Source organism: Fundulus heteroclitus, unplaced genomic scaffold (genome assembly GCF_011125445.2).
Source record: "Fundulus heteroclitus isolate FHET01 unplaced genomic scaffold, MU-UCD_Fhet_4.1 scaffold_129, whole genome shotgun sequence".
Lineage (NCBI taxonomy): Eukaryota > Metazoa > Chordata > Actinopteri > Cyprinodontiformes > Fundulidae > Fundulus > Fundulus heteroclitus.
In genome coordinates, this window is record NW_023396541.1 from 147,743 (window position 1) to 165,574 (window position 17,832).

Here is a 17,832-nt window from a genome sequence, read left to right on the forward strand (position 1 = left end):
TTATTGGATTAACTGAGCAATTTAGTACAAATACTAGGACAGTACAAAGTAAACTTTTTTTGAATTATTTAATATTTTACGTCAGATGATTTTTTTAACCTTCACCTAATCATGATTGATTATGTAGTGATATCCACCATTTTCCAAAGTCAGTGATGTATTTTACAATACATAATTTATGGATATCTATGACTTGATTTTTTTTTTTTTTGCTTGTGCAAAATAAGAAGGGTCCTTGCTGCTATTTCTTGAGCTTTATGCAGATTCTGCTACAGAAATATTTTTATAGAAAACAGGGGACATGTTTAATATTTATTTTACCCTCTCCATTGATTTATCCATCTTCTGTTCACAACCATAAAAATAATATCAGATTTACTCCCAAAATACATTGTAGGAACAACTCTTTTTACTTATTTCAATGAAAAGAAGGTTGGAAAAATGTATGGGTCGAAACTCTTCCACAATGTGTAGAAACTTGTAAAGAAAGATGGAATAAATGAGAAAATATGAAGAGCTGAGTGCTAATTTTCTGTTTTCCACGGCTGTATGGAGAGCATATATAGCGAAGATCTTGACACACAATAAAAAAGGTAGAAGAAACATTTAGTTATAGACACATGTTCAGCCATGGGCCCTTCTTTTTTCCTGTCTTTGTTTAAAGACAAGAATCCCTCTCTCCTATATTACAATTAAAGATCATTAAATAGGAAAAAATGGTTTTATTGTATTTCAAATATTAAACTTGGTTTTATTTATCTTCTGAACTTTATGTAAAGTCTTTGTGTAATTAATAGAACTCTGATGTTGTATTTGTTTAAAAATAAAACAGGTCCCTCTTAAAACGAAGATCCAGAATCTCAACAAAATGACTTTGAATGATAATAAAAAACAATATCAAACTTTAACCTTTGGACTTTTTGCTTTGTGCTCATTAATTAACCCAGATTCATTGTGCTCTTTAGCAAACCTAAGTTCTAGTGGCTCCATCAGTTTCTCAATGTTCAGTATTTGTCTTTCTGTATCTTTTTTAGCCTGATCCAGTTTCCACTGCTCTCTTAAGAGATTTTCTTTTACCCCTAACATTTTCTCAGGGTCCACGTTCTTTGCTATCTCCATCTCCACTGACTGAAGCTGCTGTCTGTTTTCTGCCCTGCCATCCGCCACGTTCTCCAGAGACTGTCTGAGTTCATCCCTCCATGACTCCATTTTAGTCTTCATCTCTATCAGTGTAGCAGCGGCATCTTCATAGGCTTGCCCCGTCAGCTGTAACTCCCTTTGAAGCTCACAAATTGCCCTCGCCATTTTCTCGTTCTCACCTGTTTTTGAGAAAAAGTTTGGGAATGAAAAATAGAACTATAGAAAACACAAACGTAGTCAAGGGTTGTGGGAGATAAATAATAATGAAAAGTAATTGTTTCTTGTTAAGAAGAAACTGGTACAAATTTTCTTGGAGCAGGGAATGATTTATTCTCTGTACCAGGCAAAGTCCCGTTCAGGAACCATTTAACACGTGTGGAAAGATTAATGGTCTTGTTATATCAAACAAGCACAAAGGTCTGTATCACATCCTGAAGATGAGCTGGTCGAGCTGACCACCAGAAATAACTGCTAAATCCTTCTGCAAAACACCTGGAAGATACCAGAATAACAACTACTTGAGCCAAGGATTGCCATAAGAAACAGACTGGCCTTATTGTTATTAACTATTTGATATTATTTTTTTCCCATACACTGTATATATCTGGATATACTGTATTTACTTCATGTACCTTTTTCTTCTTTGTGCACCTTCTGTTGCTTAAAAGAACCGATGTCACAAGTAAATCTCTCCATTGTGAGATCAACAAAGTTCTATCTTTACTTATCTTATGTTATTGGTCAAACTGTTCCACGTTCCTGTTCTATAATAGAATGTCAGGAACTTTTGGGCTGTTAAAGCACAGTACAGATGCTGCTCTGGGTAATAAAGCTCCCAATGCTGGCATCTGGACAGAGACTCCATTCGAATACGTCTTTTGGATAAGGACTTTTTAGCTAAAATGGAAGTGCGTCAGCAGTGCTGTCCCAAAAGGGCAGTCAGTAATGAAGGAGGTAGGAAAAGGAGCCTGTATGGTTCACCTTGCAGCTACTTTGGCATAGGAACCTTGTGATGTCTCTTACCGGTGCTAAGGAGCTATAAAGAATCCCACAATCCTTTGCAGGAGTGGTGGCCTAGTGGTTAGAGCAGTGTGCTTGCACTCATAGAAGGTTGCAAGTACCCGGTTTGATCCCCAGCGCCTGCACTCTGGGTCCCTGAGCAAGACCCTTAACCCCCGATTGCTCCCCGGGCGCAATGGCAGCCCACTGCTCCCCAAGGGTGATGGGTTAAAAGCAGAGAACAAATTTAATTGTAATGTTTGTTGCAATGACAATGAAGATGATATTATTATATTACTATTATTATTGCATGACATCAATGCAATTGCAGACAAATATGTCTGGAGAGAAGAGAGCGCATAGTTTGTAGTTCAATCTTAGAAGGCTGTAGGCCTGGATTTGACTTGCATCATCCATGTGCGTTTCCATCACGTAAAGACGTTGAAAATAAAGGATGTCCCAAGTCTGCACAGCAGTCCAAAGCTCTTTTCCTCTCCATGATGGATATTCTAACTGTTGTTGTGTGAGGAACAAGAGCTAGAAGCTATAATTAGACGTATTTGGATGGAGCCTAAACTTTTTACCTGTCTCCTTGTCCACTTAAGATTGTTGCCTCTGACTTTTTTGACAGGATTTACAAACCATAGGCATTTAGCTGGAATTTTAATTATAACTTGTTTACATGATAAGAACTACAAACAACTTATTTTTTTATTTAGCCAAAATTTGGGTATAGCTCTTTGCTACTGTTGATTTTCTTTAATCAACAGATTCCAAAATGTGAGGTTTGTGCTAAAAAAAACAATAACTTCAAGTGACTTCACCAGTTCTACCAAACATAATTATATTATATTATTATACAGGAATCAGCTTTCTAATGAAAGATTAATTCTAAACTATAGACAACACAGTACTAACTCACTTTAATCTAGTTTACTCCAGTTTAAAAAAAAACTAAATTTAGCCGTATACTATTATATAGGTAAATGCTTGTAAAAGTGTTGCACTGTTTTACCCTTCAGTTAACTTATAAAAAATGTATTCCCAACAAATCAATTAATGCCAATTGCCTATGGGTGTGAACACCTTTCTACACTGTTCTGCATACAAATTCATAATGTTTGAATTTTTTTTTCCATCCTTGGATGCTATGAAGGCTGAATCTTTTTCTATAATGGATGCCATAAGGGTGTAAAAACATTTGAAACTCACTATAGAGGTCTAAAAACCATCAAAGAAACTATTTAGCATTACCCCTGTAACAGGTACTTTAATTTTTACATAATATTCTAACTAACATGTCACTCATGTTACTTTCTATAAGGAAGTAAATTTGATATTTCCTTATTTGATAAACATGACCCATGAACAAATGAAATAAATATCAAAAACATGAACTTACTCTTCAGTTTATGCATAGCATATACAGTTGTCAATCCCAACATCAACTCAAGGACGCTCCCAATGGGGAACTGGAGAGTCACTTCATAGACGGCTGCTACTGAATCAGATGAAATAAGAACATATTTTCAGCAACATCCAGATTCAACAGAGTACAATTTCATAAAGAACAACATACCCATTTGGTAAAAGATCAAATTAGTTATTTAACCTGAAAAAAACAGTTGTTGACCTCCACATATGTCAATGAGTAGAAGGATGAAAATTGTCTCAAGAGGGAGGGATCCACTTAAGGACACAACTTGAGATGTGAAGACAAGTTCATCTGTTTGATTTTGGCACATAATATACTACAAAGTAAAAAAGTTCAAATAGTTACAAATTTAAAGACACATTGAAATAACTTGTTTTTTTATATTTGCTTACTGTTTCAGGTTCTTGTTTGGGTTCTTTTTTCATCTTTTCAGTAACCTTCTGCTGTTCCTCTGTCATTGTCCATTGTTCTACATTCCTCTGTGACTGTCTCTCTGTGAGTGACAGAATACTGACCTTCGTCTGGTTTGTCATTTGTTCTTTTGGATAATAGTCTGACAACAAGAACAACAAAAAGTGCATAAGTTTAAAGCTCATAAAATTGAAAAGTACAATACATAGAGAGATAAAAGAAGACAGACAGACAGAGAGATAGAGCATAACTTGCATGCCCATACAATCAAAACCAAGACAGTTGCAAGAACAGAACCAATCTTCTGAATCATGACGATCAGTGGAGCAGGGATTGTAAAATCTGCTGTAACTTGAAAACACAAAAATTGTTCGCTTGACTTTAAGATTTTCTTTTTTTGGAAACTGGTAGGTTTTTTGAGTTCTACCAAAGTTAAGATGAATATTTTTTAAGATACATTTTAATTTTTAAAACAACACCAACAAACTTTGAACAAATGTAAAAAATTTTTGACAATGTCATACAGATTACATAATGAACACATGAAATATGAATTTATACAACAGTTGTGCAGCAAATTAAGAGAACTTAGTACCTGGCTTGCAGAGGTAAATTCCTGAGTAAACGGTTACACGAGCTGCTGGTTCAAGTGCCCTGACTTGAACTTTAGTCTGTTTTCTGCTATAAACCAAGGTGTGTCTAGCACGGTTTGCACATAGGAGCCTATTGTCTCATATGATACCATCCATTACAGAGTATAGAAAAATATATGTCTCATAATGATATACACAAAAGCAAAAATCTAAATACAATAAGTTAAAAAGAAAATAAAGTTTCACTGTTTCACAATGAACTTTGACACTTTGACCACTCCCAAAATTGTCCTTATTGTGAGTGTGTGTGTGAATGGTTGTTTGTCCTGTATGTCTCTGTGTTGCTCTGTGACAGACTGGCGGTCTGTCCAGGTTGTACCCCGCCTCTCGCCCGGTGAACCCTGGAGATAGTGACCAGTACCCCTCGTGACCCCATTAGGGATAAGCGTGTTAGAAAATGGATGGATGGACATTTTGACCACTGAAAATAGAGACAGTTGTATTACCAGTCTAGTTTTCTGACAGGAAGTCACAGTAATTTACAGTGACAATAATATCACTTCATATCTCTGAAGAAAATCTAGAGTGTCTACAAAGGCTTTCTAAACAAGAGGTGGATGAGAAAATCTTGTGGGCTTCACTAAAGGTTTTCACAGAACAGAAATAAGGTTCAGATTTCTGACATTTTCCAAATGTGAATCACGCAGTGTCCTCTCTGTCTGATGCTTGCATTTGAATATGTTAATGTTTTTGGTAAGGCAAAAACACGGACATGAAACTTTTGAAACCTAGGATAGTTTGGAACTTGCTGTTGTCTCCAAAGTGTCCAGACATTGACATTTTTATGTGAATGTAGTGATCTTACTCTTTGAGTCAATGTGAACATTTTAGGGGCTATAAACGACTTAATTTCATACTGTTATCCTCAGCTGATTATAACTTTCTCACTGTGCTTCCAACAACCTTCATGCATAGAATGGAATAAAAAAATACTCTTTACCATTCTGCAGTGGCACAGATTCAGGTATAGCTGCAGGAGTACCCGTTGCGACCTCATGATGGGTGCTGATGACTATCTTCAGACTTCACTGGACGAGAGGCGGGGTACATCCTGGACAGGTCGCCAGTCTGTCGCAGGGCAACACAGAGACAAACAGCAATTCACACACACATTCACACCTAAGAGGATCTTAGAGACCAATTAATCTAACAGTCATGTTTTTTGGACTGTGGGAGGAAGCCGGAGTACCTGGAGAGAACCTACGCATGCAAAGGGAGAACATGCAAACTCCATGCAGAAAGACCAAGGGTTGGACCCAGAACCTTCTTGCTGCAAGGCAACAGTGCTACCCACTGCGCCACTTAAAAAAGATACAGTACGGGGAAATTTACAACATAACAAAAATAGGGAGTCCGACTTTTCTAATATTGTATCTTGACCGGCTGCCACTATTCAAATGCAATGTGGTTGTCTCTGTAATGTTTTCCCTCTGTTTCTGTGATTCTATTCTTTCCTCTGTTTTTTTTCATGTACAGCACTTGGAATTGTCTTGTTAGAAAATAAATAGAGTATTTAGTAAAAACACACAAGCAAACATTGAAATAACCTTAAAAATAATCTTGCACTGGGCTTAATTTATTCAATCAAGAATCTGCAAGACTGTTGTAATAAAAATACATTATCTAAAAACGTGTCCACTTGTTGAATTACAACACTACATGGATGAGCTTATACAGCACAATTCAAATTACAAATTAAATATAAAACTACACAGAGATGAAGACAGTGGAAAATATTGAAAAAGTTCAGTATGGTTACTATTATGTCAGGATTTGGGTTTTGTTTTGGCTGTTTGTTAATTTTGATTTATTAGTTAACTCTCCGGCCTTTTAAATCAGTTTTGGTTTTGGGTTCTTTCTTGTTTGGTTTCTATTATAGCTTGTGTTTTGTTTAGTCTTAGGTTTAGGTTCTGTTTTGGTTTATGGAGTAGTTTGTTATTAAGTCACTTGGCCTGCTCAGTTCACTTCTTTGTATCCAGCCTTTAATCAGTCACTCAGTTCACGTGCCAGCTATCTGCCAGCTCACCTCTTAGTCTACACCCTGTCACTCCTCTTCTCCAGTCACCATCCAACAGTGTTGTAGTCAAGTCACTATGCCTCGAGTCCGAGTCCAGGTTCGAGTCACCAGTGTTCAAGTCCGAGTCAAGTCCAAGTCATTAAAAAAAAAAATCCGAGTCGAGTCCGAGTCGAGTCACTATTGACGTGTGATGTATGACATGAAGCAGTAACATTCCCTTGCACTAATAACTCTTTCGCTGTAGTTACCCTTGGTTTTACTCGGTAAAACTACCGCTTTTTCCAAGTCTAAGACGTCTCCTAACCATGGTTTTTAAACATTGTTGTTATGGAACGCGCAACAGCGACTCGAGGTACGCTGATAGGCCGCATATGAAGGATGTTAAAGCCGCAAGCGGCGTCGATCGGCCCTCGCAGCCAAGCGCGCTCCGGCCTATTGGCCACTGCCGCGGTGCCGACCGGCGGGCGGGGTTCGCACACCGCCGGCCGCCCGGAGCCGCCCGCCCGCCGGCCCGGCCGCCCGGAGCTGCCCGCCCGCCCGCCGGCCGCCCGGAGCCGCGGCGGGGTTCGCGCACCACCGGCCGCCCGCCACCGCAGATGCTGTTACGCATTTTCCTCGCCCGTCCACCGGGCGATTCCCACAAACGCGTTCGGCAGCGTTCCCCCATGACTCACAACAAATCTGGTGTGGATCGGTCGATGCAGCGAGGAGATCCAGCCGTTGGATAATGATAATGCATTTGGCCACCGGACCGGACTAAATTGTTCGGCGGGCCGGAAAATTTATACCGATTCCTGGACGGTGACTACAAACAGAAAAAAAACGTCTGATGACGCCAAGAACGCCGAGCCGAAGAAAAACATCGACTTACCTTCCTATCAACTCGGCCCGTCTTTCCGAGACCTCGACACTCAAGCCATCGTTTGAGCTGAACGTTGGTATGTTGTTCCACAGTTCTACCAGTAAAACGGGCGCCTGGACATCCTCTTGTGAAAGTTTAACAGCTGAAAAGTCAGTCATATTGTTGTATCTGTTGCATGTGTAACGGCTGGTTGCTACTTGCGTTGCGCTCTCACACTGTTTGCCCTTCCTTAGCGGCAAGGGGCGTTGCTCATGAGATGGTGACGTCACGTGCGCGGTACGACATTTAGATATTAAAATCATACATCAAAAAATATTCTAATGACATATTAAAATTATAGCCTAATGATATAAAAAAAGTCGAGTCTTTTTCTCAATCTCCGAGTCAGAATGATCTGAATGTAGGAGTCCGAGTCCAAGTTCGAGTCATCAGTGCTCAAGTCCAAGTCAAGTCACGAGTCTCTAAATTTAGCTAATGACTCGGACTCAAGTTCGAGTCTCGGACTCGAGTACTACAACACTGCCATCCAATCAGTGTCAGTTTTCTTCCAGTCACTTCCCTGTTCCTGACAAACTCCACCCATGTCAGTAATTAGTTTTCACTCCTGTTCACCTGCTCACTCCCCTATATAGTCCTGTCTCAAACCTCTGCAATCTGCCAGATCAATTCAAACCACATGGTGAGTCTTATCCAGCGTTGTATTTCTGATAGCCCTGTTGATACCGACCCGATTGCCTTTTTGACTCTGAGCCAGCCTGATCCTTGAACCTAATTTTCTTGCCCTGTATGATTGCTTACCTGTTTTTCTGACCTGGACCTGCCTTGGGATTTTGAGTTTTGCCTTAGCCTTGTCTGTACTTCTGCCTTTTTGGATTGCCATTTTGTGTACCGGATTTTGGACTGCCTTTTTGACCACTGTGCATTGCCTGTCCCAGATTATCATTAAATCCTGTTTTTGCTTGAAACCTATCTTGTCTGGTTGAATACTGGGTCCATCTGTCTCTGGTTCATGACATATTAGGCATTTATTTATATTCAAATATATTTATTGCACCTTTTAATCAACATTTATTTAGCTAAAGGAGCTTTAAAATAGATGTTACACTGACAAAATATATATTTTACTCATATTTAAGGCAATTCCATGTTTTCAAATTTGTCCTCTAAAATGTGTTTAAAACATGTCTGATGCTTTAAATCATTTAATCAGTCATCAAATTTAGAATGGAATAGAATTAAACTTTATTGTCATTGCACTGTCACAAGTAAAGCAACAAAATGTGGTTTGCATCTATCCAGAAGTTCTATAAAGGATATAAATATTATTTATATGTATAAGTAAAAAGTAATAGTAGGTGACTGTAAAATGTTGTGTATAAATATAAATATGGGAGCTATATGCACAGATTATACAGAATATACAGGAATGTTAGGAAAAGGATTATATATGTATTAGCGGGTTTATAAAACAAGATAAATAATGGCAGATAAGATTGACAGAATCTATACAGAGTGTATACAAATTGTATGTGTGTGTGAGGGGAACAGTCCATATGTTATTATTGGATGGGGGGTTACAGTCCTTACAGTTGTGTCAGGAGGCTGTTCCGGTGCCTGGTGGTTCTGGGCCGTAAGCTTCTGTAACACCTCCCAGAGGGCAGGAGGGAGAAGAGTGTGTGTGCAGGGTGAGTGAAATCCTTGGTGATTTTCCCAAGGACTTTGACTAGGCCACTCAAAAATCTTCATTCTTTTTTTTCCTCCTAGACGTGGACTTGCTCGTGTGCTTTGGGTGATTGTCCTGCTGCGGAAAACAAGTTGGTTTCAGCTTGAGGCCTCAAACAGACTATTAACACTATTAAAATCTAATATGAGGTAAACATTGCTTTGCAAAGGCTGTCTTCTGAAAAGGTTTCACCCCTTTACTCTTGCAATATAAGTAGCTCCAAAAAAACGTGTTTTCCTTGTAATAGCAGCAGTGTTTCTTTTCTTATTCTTCAGTTCCTCATCAGCCTCCATCAAAACATGCTGCTGGTTTGGTTTGAAGACTGGCTCAAAAAACTCATCTACTGTAGCATCAGTGAATCTGGTATCGACCTCATGGTCTGTAGACAGCCAGGGGCGCACATTTAGCTGGATTACTTACACCTCGCTTGAGATAGTTGCACCTACTGAGATTTCCCGAATGCGCCCTGCCTCTCTCTAATGACTACTTGAGAGAGGGACAAACATCTTTGCAGAGATTAAGCACATATGCAAAGTGGATGGATAGTTCAGGAACAAACCGGTGTAAACGAAAAAGTAGTTTCTAAATCTAAGTGCAGCAACCCAGAGTAAATTACTTTTCATACATTCTGGATTCCTGTCTCTTCATCTACAATTCAGTTAAAAGGAGTTCCTTTGAGTCATTTTAGCAAATACCTCCCTTGTGTGAGTTGAGGATTGAAAAAATCTTTAGAAAAGTCTAAATACGGCAAGTATGTATTTAGACCAGAAGGAAGAAGAATAGATGAGGAATTTAACTAAATACACACCACAAAGTAAATCATAGCCACAAGTTCAGCGTCAGTCAGTCTTCTGGTATCTGTCTCCAATGGCTAACACCCTGGATGGGTTGCAAGTCCATCACAGGGCAGCAGGAGCCACCACAGCCCAGAAAATCATGCAGACTAAAAAACAGAGTAGCCAATGAACTGCTACAGGTGGATATTGTTAATGTTAACCTCTACCGTGACTGTACGCTCTGTATTGTCTTTAGACTGTAGGATGTTTGCCTTATTTTGCCTTATTTCAAGCACACAGCTTCAGCAACACTATATTCTATATGAAGGCCAGATGTGTGTCTGGTTATTAATAGATAGGGCTGAGACACATACAAAGGGTAACATACTGAAGGGATGGAGCTTAGAGTATAAGAAGAGATGGAAACTGTTGTTTTTTGCCACTCTTTGCCAGTTCTTCTGAAGAAGTCTGACCGGTGGTCCAACGCCAGTGTGTAAAACAGATTTTCTGTATTATTCAGATTGTGTAACTACTTTGTTACTTTTATTTGGCCTATTATGGAAGAAATATTGTTAATCTTAACATTCTAACTCCTTGTGCATTATTCGGAGAACTGTTTCCTCTCGAATAAAGAGTCCGGGGCAATAACAAAACTTAACAGTTCCGCTTTTAGGCTGTGGATAGAAGATGGAAAGAAGCTCTCAAAGGAAGAAGGAGAACATGCAAGCACAGTCCAGAAAAGGATAATTCTGGGATTTTAACCCAAGACCATCTAGATGCGGGGCAACAATGCAAACAGCACCACTGTGCAGAACAATTTATTTACGGTTGCAAACAAATTTAGTTTTTGTTGCTAAAAACATAAACAGAAATTCTGTCTCTTATTTGAAGCCCTGTACAGTGTTTTCCACATCCCCATGCAGAAATAAGCAGCAGTTACCTGCACTCCTTGTACTGTGTTTACTTACCAACAAGAAGGTTAATAAAATATTCTTTATTCCCTTTTGGATCATAGCACCTAAATCTTGCGCTGTCAGAGTGTCTTACTCCCTTGAGTCTCAGTGAAACATCTCCATCTCTCAGTCTGTCTGTGAACAGTGACGTTCTTCCCCTGTAGGCCGTGTTTAGGTCATCTGTATATTCACTTCCTTCAAACCACACATACACAAATTTAGGACTTAGGTCCAGTCTCCCCCATTCCAGCACCAACTCATCAACGTTCACAGCAACTTCCAGGTGACACGGTAAAACAACGTCTTCACCGACCATTGCTGTCACCAGCTGAGGCTGGTTTGTCACCAGGGACTGACCTGCAAAAGAAAACCTGATTAATTTCTCTAAACTAATATAACTCTTTGTACCTGGTCTCAGTCACAGATATTATCCACTAAGGGTCTTATTTCCTTGAACCATAATATCTTTTTGTAAAAAAATACATGAAATAAGTTCCTGATTTGGCAACTGACAGTGATTAATAAACTTTCACCATTTATCTCTTAGGAACTTACATTTGCAGGAGTTTGCCAGGAGAAGGAAGCCAAACATGAGTTACCTGACTCCGCCAGATAGATTTGCTCCGCATATCCATCTAGAAACCTTCCGTTGAAGTAATTTTGGGAAGGGGCGAAAATACTGGTTAGCTGATTGGCCTATGTTGGTGATAGACGGGCCATGAACCAATCAGATTCGTCGTCGCTCTGTTACGAGCGACGACGAAAACACAACCACAAGCCAAGCTGCTCTTGCTGCTGCAGGTAAAGGCTCGTTAGCTCAGCAGAGAAATACTCTGTTTTTCCGATAAAACTTGCTCGGTGGCCACGCTAACGCTAGTTTCATCGGCTGAAGCCGCCATGTTCTTAAGACTGAACTGACGCGCTTCTCGTTGCGTCACACCTCAACCCGCCTCAAACCAACGCTGATTGGACGTTCGTTTGGTGAACGGCTCCAAATTTTCTTTAACGGAGAGTAGCCAGACTGATCTGCGAGTGAAACCTTGAAAACTCGCGAGATCAGGATGGTCTCACGAGGCTACAACATGAGATCAGCAATCAGAACTTCTTTCAGCAAAGGCCTTAAAGATAACATTTGTGGTAGGGGAAGCATCCTGAAGACAACAAAGTGACAGAAGAACAGGAAAATATGCTGAAAAGTTCCACATTTAGAAAATGCTGTAGTAGATTATAGTCCCAAACATTTCTTGATCATAAAACATTTTGAATGATGGTGACCTATGGTGTTACATTAGCTTTTCTGAAGCCAAATAACCAGATTTTCTATGCTGCATAAGGTCCTAAAAATATATTTTATTTATTTATATATATATATATATATATATATATATATATATATATATATATATATATATATATATATATATATATATAAATATAAGCACTATGAGCATTAACACTACTGATTAGTGATGGGTCCAGCAACACCGATGCCTCGGCGAAGCGTCAAGCTCATAGAGCAAAACCCGTGTCGATGCGCGTATCGCTATGGGAAAGTCACGTGACCGATACAGGCGCTGTTTCGAACTGACTCTGACGCGGCAAACTGTGTTTATAAGGAAGGGTATCTGTCAACAGGATGCATCTGCCAAAATAATCTTTGATCCGGGAATAGTATAAAGTGTCAAAACATGTATTTTTCCCTCTCCCTCCCCAAATGTGGCTCCTATCTTTCCACAGAGTTAAAGGCAGCGCCCTATGGAAACCGCGTCAGGCGGGGTCCTCGGCAGCAAGGCCTCAGTCAATCGTTCCCCCGAAATGTTTGTGATGTATGTGATGGACGGTTGTACTGGAACAGTAATTTCCCTCTGGGATTATTAAAGTATTTCTGATTCTGATCTTTAGCGGTTCTTCAAAAACTATGGAGCTTCCTCAAGCCAAAAGAAAGGTTTCTGCCATGTGGGACCATTTTGATCACATATTGGAAAATAAGGTATTTGTTTTAATTTCCTTGTTGTTTCATTCTGTTCCTCAGAGTTTCCACTTGATCTATCTGAACTGAAATTCTTTTCAAAGTGACTCTTAGTTTACTGTTCCTATTATTTTCTGCAGGTTAAACAATGCACTTGTTAAACAGAACTTTATTTAAACAAAAGCACCTCCTCAATTTAAATCACTCCGGTTCCTCAGTTCCTCCAGGTGCAGTGAGCCCATCAGCAGACTGTGGTCAGAATGTGCATCTGTAATAAGAAGCACAAATGAACCCCAGCCAGGAACATCTTCACAACAGCTGTGTGACCCACTTCAGGCATGTTATTGAGCATTACATATTTGTAAATCATGTTCTAAAATGCTAATTTGTCTTTTTAGATACCCTTAGGCAACATCTTGACATTGAAGTGGGCAGGCAGACCAAAAGTCCACATATGATGCCAACCAGGAGGTGCACAGATACTTAGCAGAGGGTCCCAGGATCCTATGATATACTGGAAAAACCAAAAGACAGTCTGTTCAAACTTCTGACGCCTTTCATTACATTTTCTTTGCACTCCAGCATCATCTGTGCCGTGTGAGCGGCTGTTTTCTACAGCTGGAGAAGTGATATTAAAAAAGCGTAATGGACTCAATATCAAAACATCGGAACAACTTATTTTTTTTTAGAAAAAAACATTAAAAAAATTCAGTACACAAGCATCCTCATTCACAACATGTTTACTTAGAGTTTTTATGTTATGTTACAGGCTCACATTATTTGACTGTATCTAAAAAAAATCTAAGATATTTTAAATTTTAATAAAAATATGAAATAATACAATGCAACATACAATGACTTAAATTGTATTATTGTGCATACTTGGTCATCATATCAGTGTCAGTTAACTCTGTCAACTAGGCTGCCTGTAGGGATTTTTAAAGTCCAGCAGGTGTCAGTATTCAATACAGTTCAATACAGTATCAATACAGTTTTTTTCCCGTATCAATACAGTTTGTCTAAACGCTTCATGACGCCTCATCTAAACATCACTACTACTGATAAAGAGGATAAGTTTAAGTTTGTGACTTTCCATGCACTGCGAAGATCACTTGTTTCAGTAGTTTTTCCTCATCATACATTTAGAACCACATTTAATTAAAAACAAATAGAACATGTAACAATGGCAAATACTATAGAGGTCTGAAAATTGTTATGTCATTTTTAATCTGTCTTCTTTATAAAAATGTAAATGGTTGTCTGAGTATGTGTATATCGCCTCCTAGAGTCAATATGACCATGAGACTCATCTGAGAGATTGTGCCGTGTTGTTTCTGGTCCATCTGCTTTTATGATCAGGTCTACTGAGCAATGGAGCACTTTGCCTGATGATGTTTGGAGCTGTCGCTCTGAGTTTTTTTTTAATCAAATATAAAAAATAATTTTAAAAACCCGCTCAGACTTGTAATCATTGATGGTGTGTGTGTGTGTGTGTGTGTGTGTGTGTGTAGCCTCATTTTTGCAACCTGTCAATAAACTGGAGATGTGGATTATCTTATGCTGCAATATGGTACACTGCATCAAACGGTGTCATTTGTGTTAGAACTGTTCACTGCCCTTTTTAAATAAAGTTCATGCTCATACAAAGAAGAAGAAATCGAATTTAAGAAAAATAGGTTTATCTGCTCGGCTGTATTGTGTCTCCTTTCTTCTCCATTAACTGCAGGGTGCAAAGTCTCAGATATAAAGCCTGTAAAGTTAAAGGCGAGGCCACCTACCACCTTACTAGTTCAACCAGGAAGTGAACCTACTGAAATGTCAGTGAACTCCAGAATAAAGTTGAGACTGAAAGGAAATGATCACCCATCCCCCAGGGTTGGTTAAACTAAGCATTTCCCTCTGTCCATATTGTACTTTCTTCTCATTTTATGTAGTTTAAATTTACATATTGTCAGAGGTGTCAAAAGTCTTCACATTTATTACTCCAGCAGAAGTATAAATTCTAGGGTTTAAAAATACTTTTGCAGAACTAGAAGTATCAACGCAAGCTTTTCATTCAAGTAAAAGTGTAAAAGTGCCAGTTTCAAAAGTTCTTAAAGTATAAAAGTAAAAGTAATTTAAGCAAAAAAAAAAAAAAACGCCGTTAAGGACAAAAGCTTAGATGTCCCATGACACAAGGGCCTAAAATGCATTACACCTCTGGCCTAAAAAAGACATATTGCTAAAGGCAGTTATTACTAATAGTTTGTTATGATGTTAATGTTGGAATACATTGAAATAGGCTGTTTCTCCCACATATATGTCCATTGAAAAATAACAATTTAGTCCAATGCAACAATATTAAAGGACCAAAAATCATGAACATATGGGTTTCATGGAGCAGAAGATCTGATGACTGGTTGCCTATAGTTATTTTTGCAAAAAGTCAAATTTCAGAGACATATCATCAATAACCTCTTATTTGTTACTATTGAATGTAAATGGACAACCAAGCTTAGCTGCAAGATTTGATGAGAGCAACAGATGTCAGACAACAAAACTGGACAAGATAGTACTAATTACTTATATTACTGGCTCTCCCAGTGTGTAACTTCCAGATTCTTGAAAACCTTTGTGTGAGTAAACCATCCAGCTTTCCTATTTCTGACCTCCTGTTACTGACCTGTCTTGTTCCTCTTTTACTCCTGGCTCCCTTGCTCCTGTCGGATACTCCTGTTGGCTTCTGATCTCTGGACACTGACCTCCTGCCTTGCTTACTGACCAAGCCTGTCTGCCTCTGCCCCTTTCTGGAGTCTCCTGCCTTCTGCGTACAATGCAACCCTGGACCTTGGACCTCAGACCTGTCTCTGCTGCACATGGATACGTCCGGACAGTGTGTGTTCCTCCTGTTACGAATCTCGTGCCTGGATCCGTCTTTCCCTATCGCCTAGCCCTTCTGGAAACATCTGCCCAATGGAACATCTCCCTGTGTACCAGAAGATGTGAGTGGTCTGGAGGGTTGACACAACAGTATTTTGGTACTAAGCCGTTCATTGCTTTATAATCTAACAGAAATATTTTAAAGTCTTTTCTCTGAAGATCTCCAGGGTGTACCCAGCATCTCATCTGATGACAGCTAGAGACAAGCAGCCTCACACAACCCTGCATGAATAAACGGGTATAGACAACGGTGTGATAGACGGATGTTGTGACTGTACTCTTTGGCTGGAGTGAGTACGCAACCCACCTGAGGAAACAGTGGAAAAGGGAGAGAGGTGCTAAGGAAAAAAGAGGACCAAATGAAGTCCAGGGACGTGAGGATGACTACAATAAAACATATTAATTAAAAATCTAATTTTAGAGAAGTTGTATGGTTAAATATCTCATGCTCCTTTTTATAATTTTTCACTGGAGGGGGACCAATGAAACCCGAGACCAGTAGACCTTAATTCCAGTCCTCAAGGGCCAGTGTCTTGAGACTTTTATTTGCCACTCTGCTTTAAAATGCCAATAATCAGAGTCAAATAATCAGGTTGTTAGCAGGAATCTTGAGAACTTGACTGCATACGGAGGAGGTAATTCAACCATTAGATTCAGGTGTGTTGGACCAGAGACACATCTAAAACCTGCAGGACATCAGTCCTCGAGGACTGCGATTAAGGGCCACTTTTGACAAAGACAAGATTTTTTTTTAATATATTTTATGCTGAATTTTAGACAGCCAAATTCCGAGGGTTATATAGTCTTTGATTAATATGAAGTGGCTTTCCTTGCGGAAAAGAGAACACGTCTTTTTGTGTGATCATTAAAGATTGGCTGCTCACCAAGCACAGCACAGAATCACAAAAACTGTGGCTTTGAAGAGGAAAGGAGTTGGTCATTTTAGGCAGACTTATGTTGAGAGACTGAGCTTGTTGTTACCATATTTTACTGATGTATGTAGCATTCTATCTGCAAGTGCTGCAAAAGGTCCGTGGCAGTATCTGTGTGACAGCAGTACTCTCACAGCTATTTCTAGCATGACAATTTCAACCTGCATTTTTAAACACCTCAGAAATAATCGAGACAGGAAGAGGAAGTTCTTAACCTACAGATGACATTGCATGTCAGTGTGAAACACTTGAGAGTCAGTGTGAACATCTGTCATGGAGGCCATGTCTTCCTGCATTTGTAAGTAAAAGTTTTTAAAAGCAACTTTTTTGTGTTTGTATGACGTCGATTTCTCTCTTATGTCTTCGTTTGTAGTCCTAAATGTGTTTTTGGTGATTGCACAACGTGAACACAGCGTTTATGCTCAGAGAGCTGGTGAGTTGTGTGGAAACACTTATGTATTCATACTAAAAGTGATATTTAACGATTAGCTTACTTCTAGAAAATTGAGAGCTTGCAATACAATCTTATCATTTTGATGGTGTCCTAAGATACCCTTAGTATCCAGAGTTTTTCACTAACACTTTTCTCATTCTATTCCCTTCAGATGGGGCTTTACCTTACATTTTTCCCGACAGATTTCAGTTTTTTGAGTATGAGTCTGTAACTGTGTGATGTGAGCTGATGTCTGGCGATAATACGTGGAGAGTAATGAGGGAGTTCCACAAAGCCCGACCAACAAATGTTTCAGACTCCTGCAGCTCACCAGCACATTCCTGCACCATTAAGCCTGCGTTAGAAAAACACAGTGGAGAGTACTGGTGCCAAAATGATGAAGGACAAAGGAGCGGTTCAGTCAACATTTCTATTACGGGTATGTCTATAACCCAGGAGAAAGTTTGGATTAAATAAGAGCATGATATCTATTCATATTAAGCGTATATAATTGGAAAATGTTAAATTAAGTAGAATTAATCAAAAACGTTTTCGTCCAAATACTTAGCCTTTGTACCCTTTTAGTTTACAGTGTATTGTTTTCTGATTT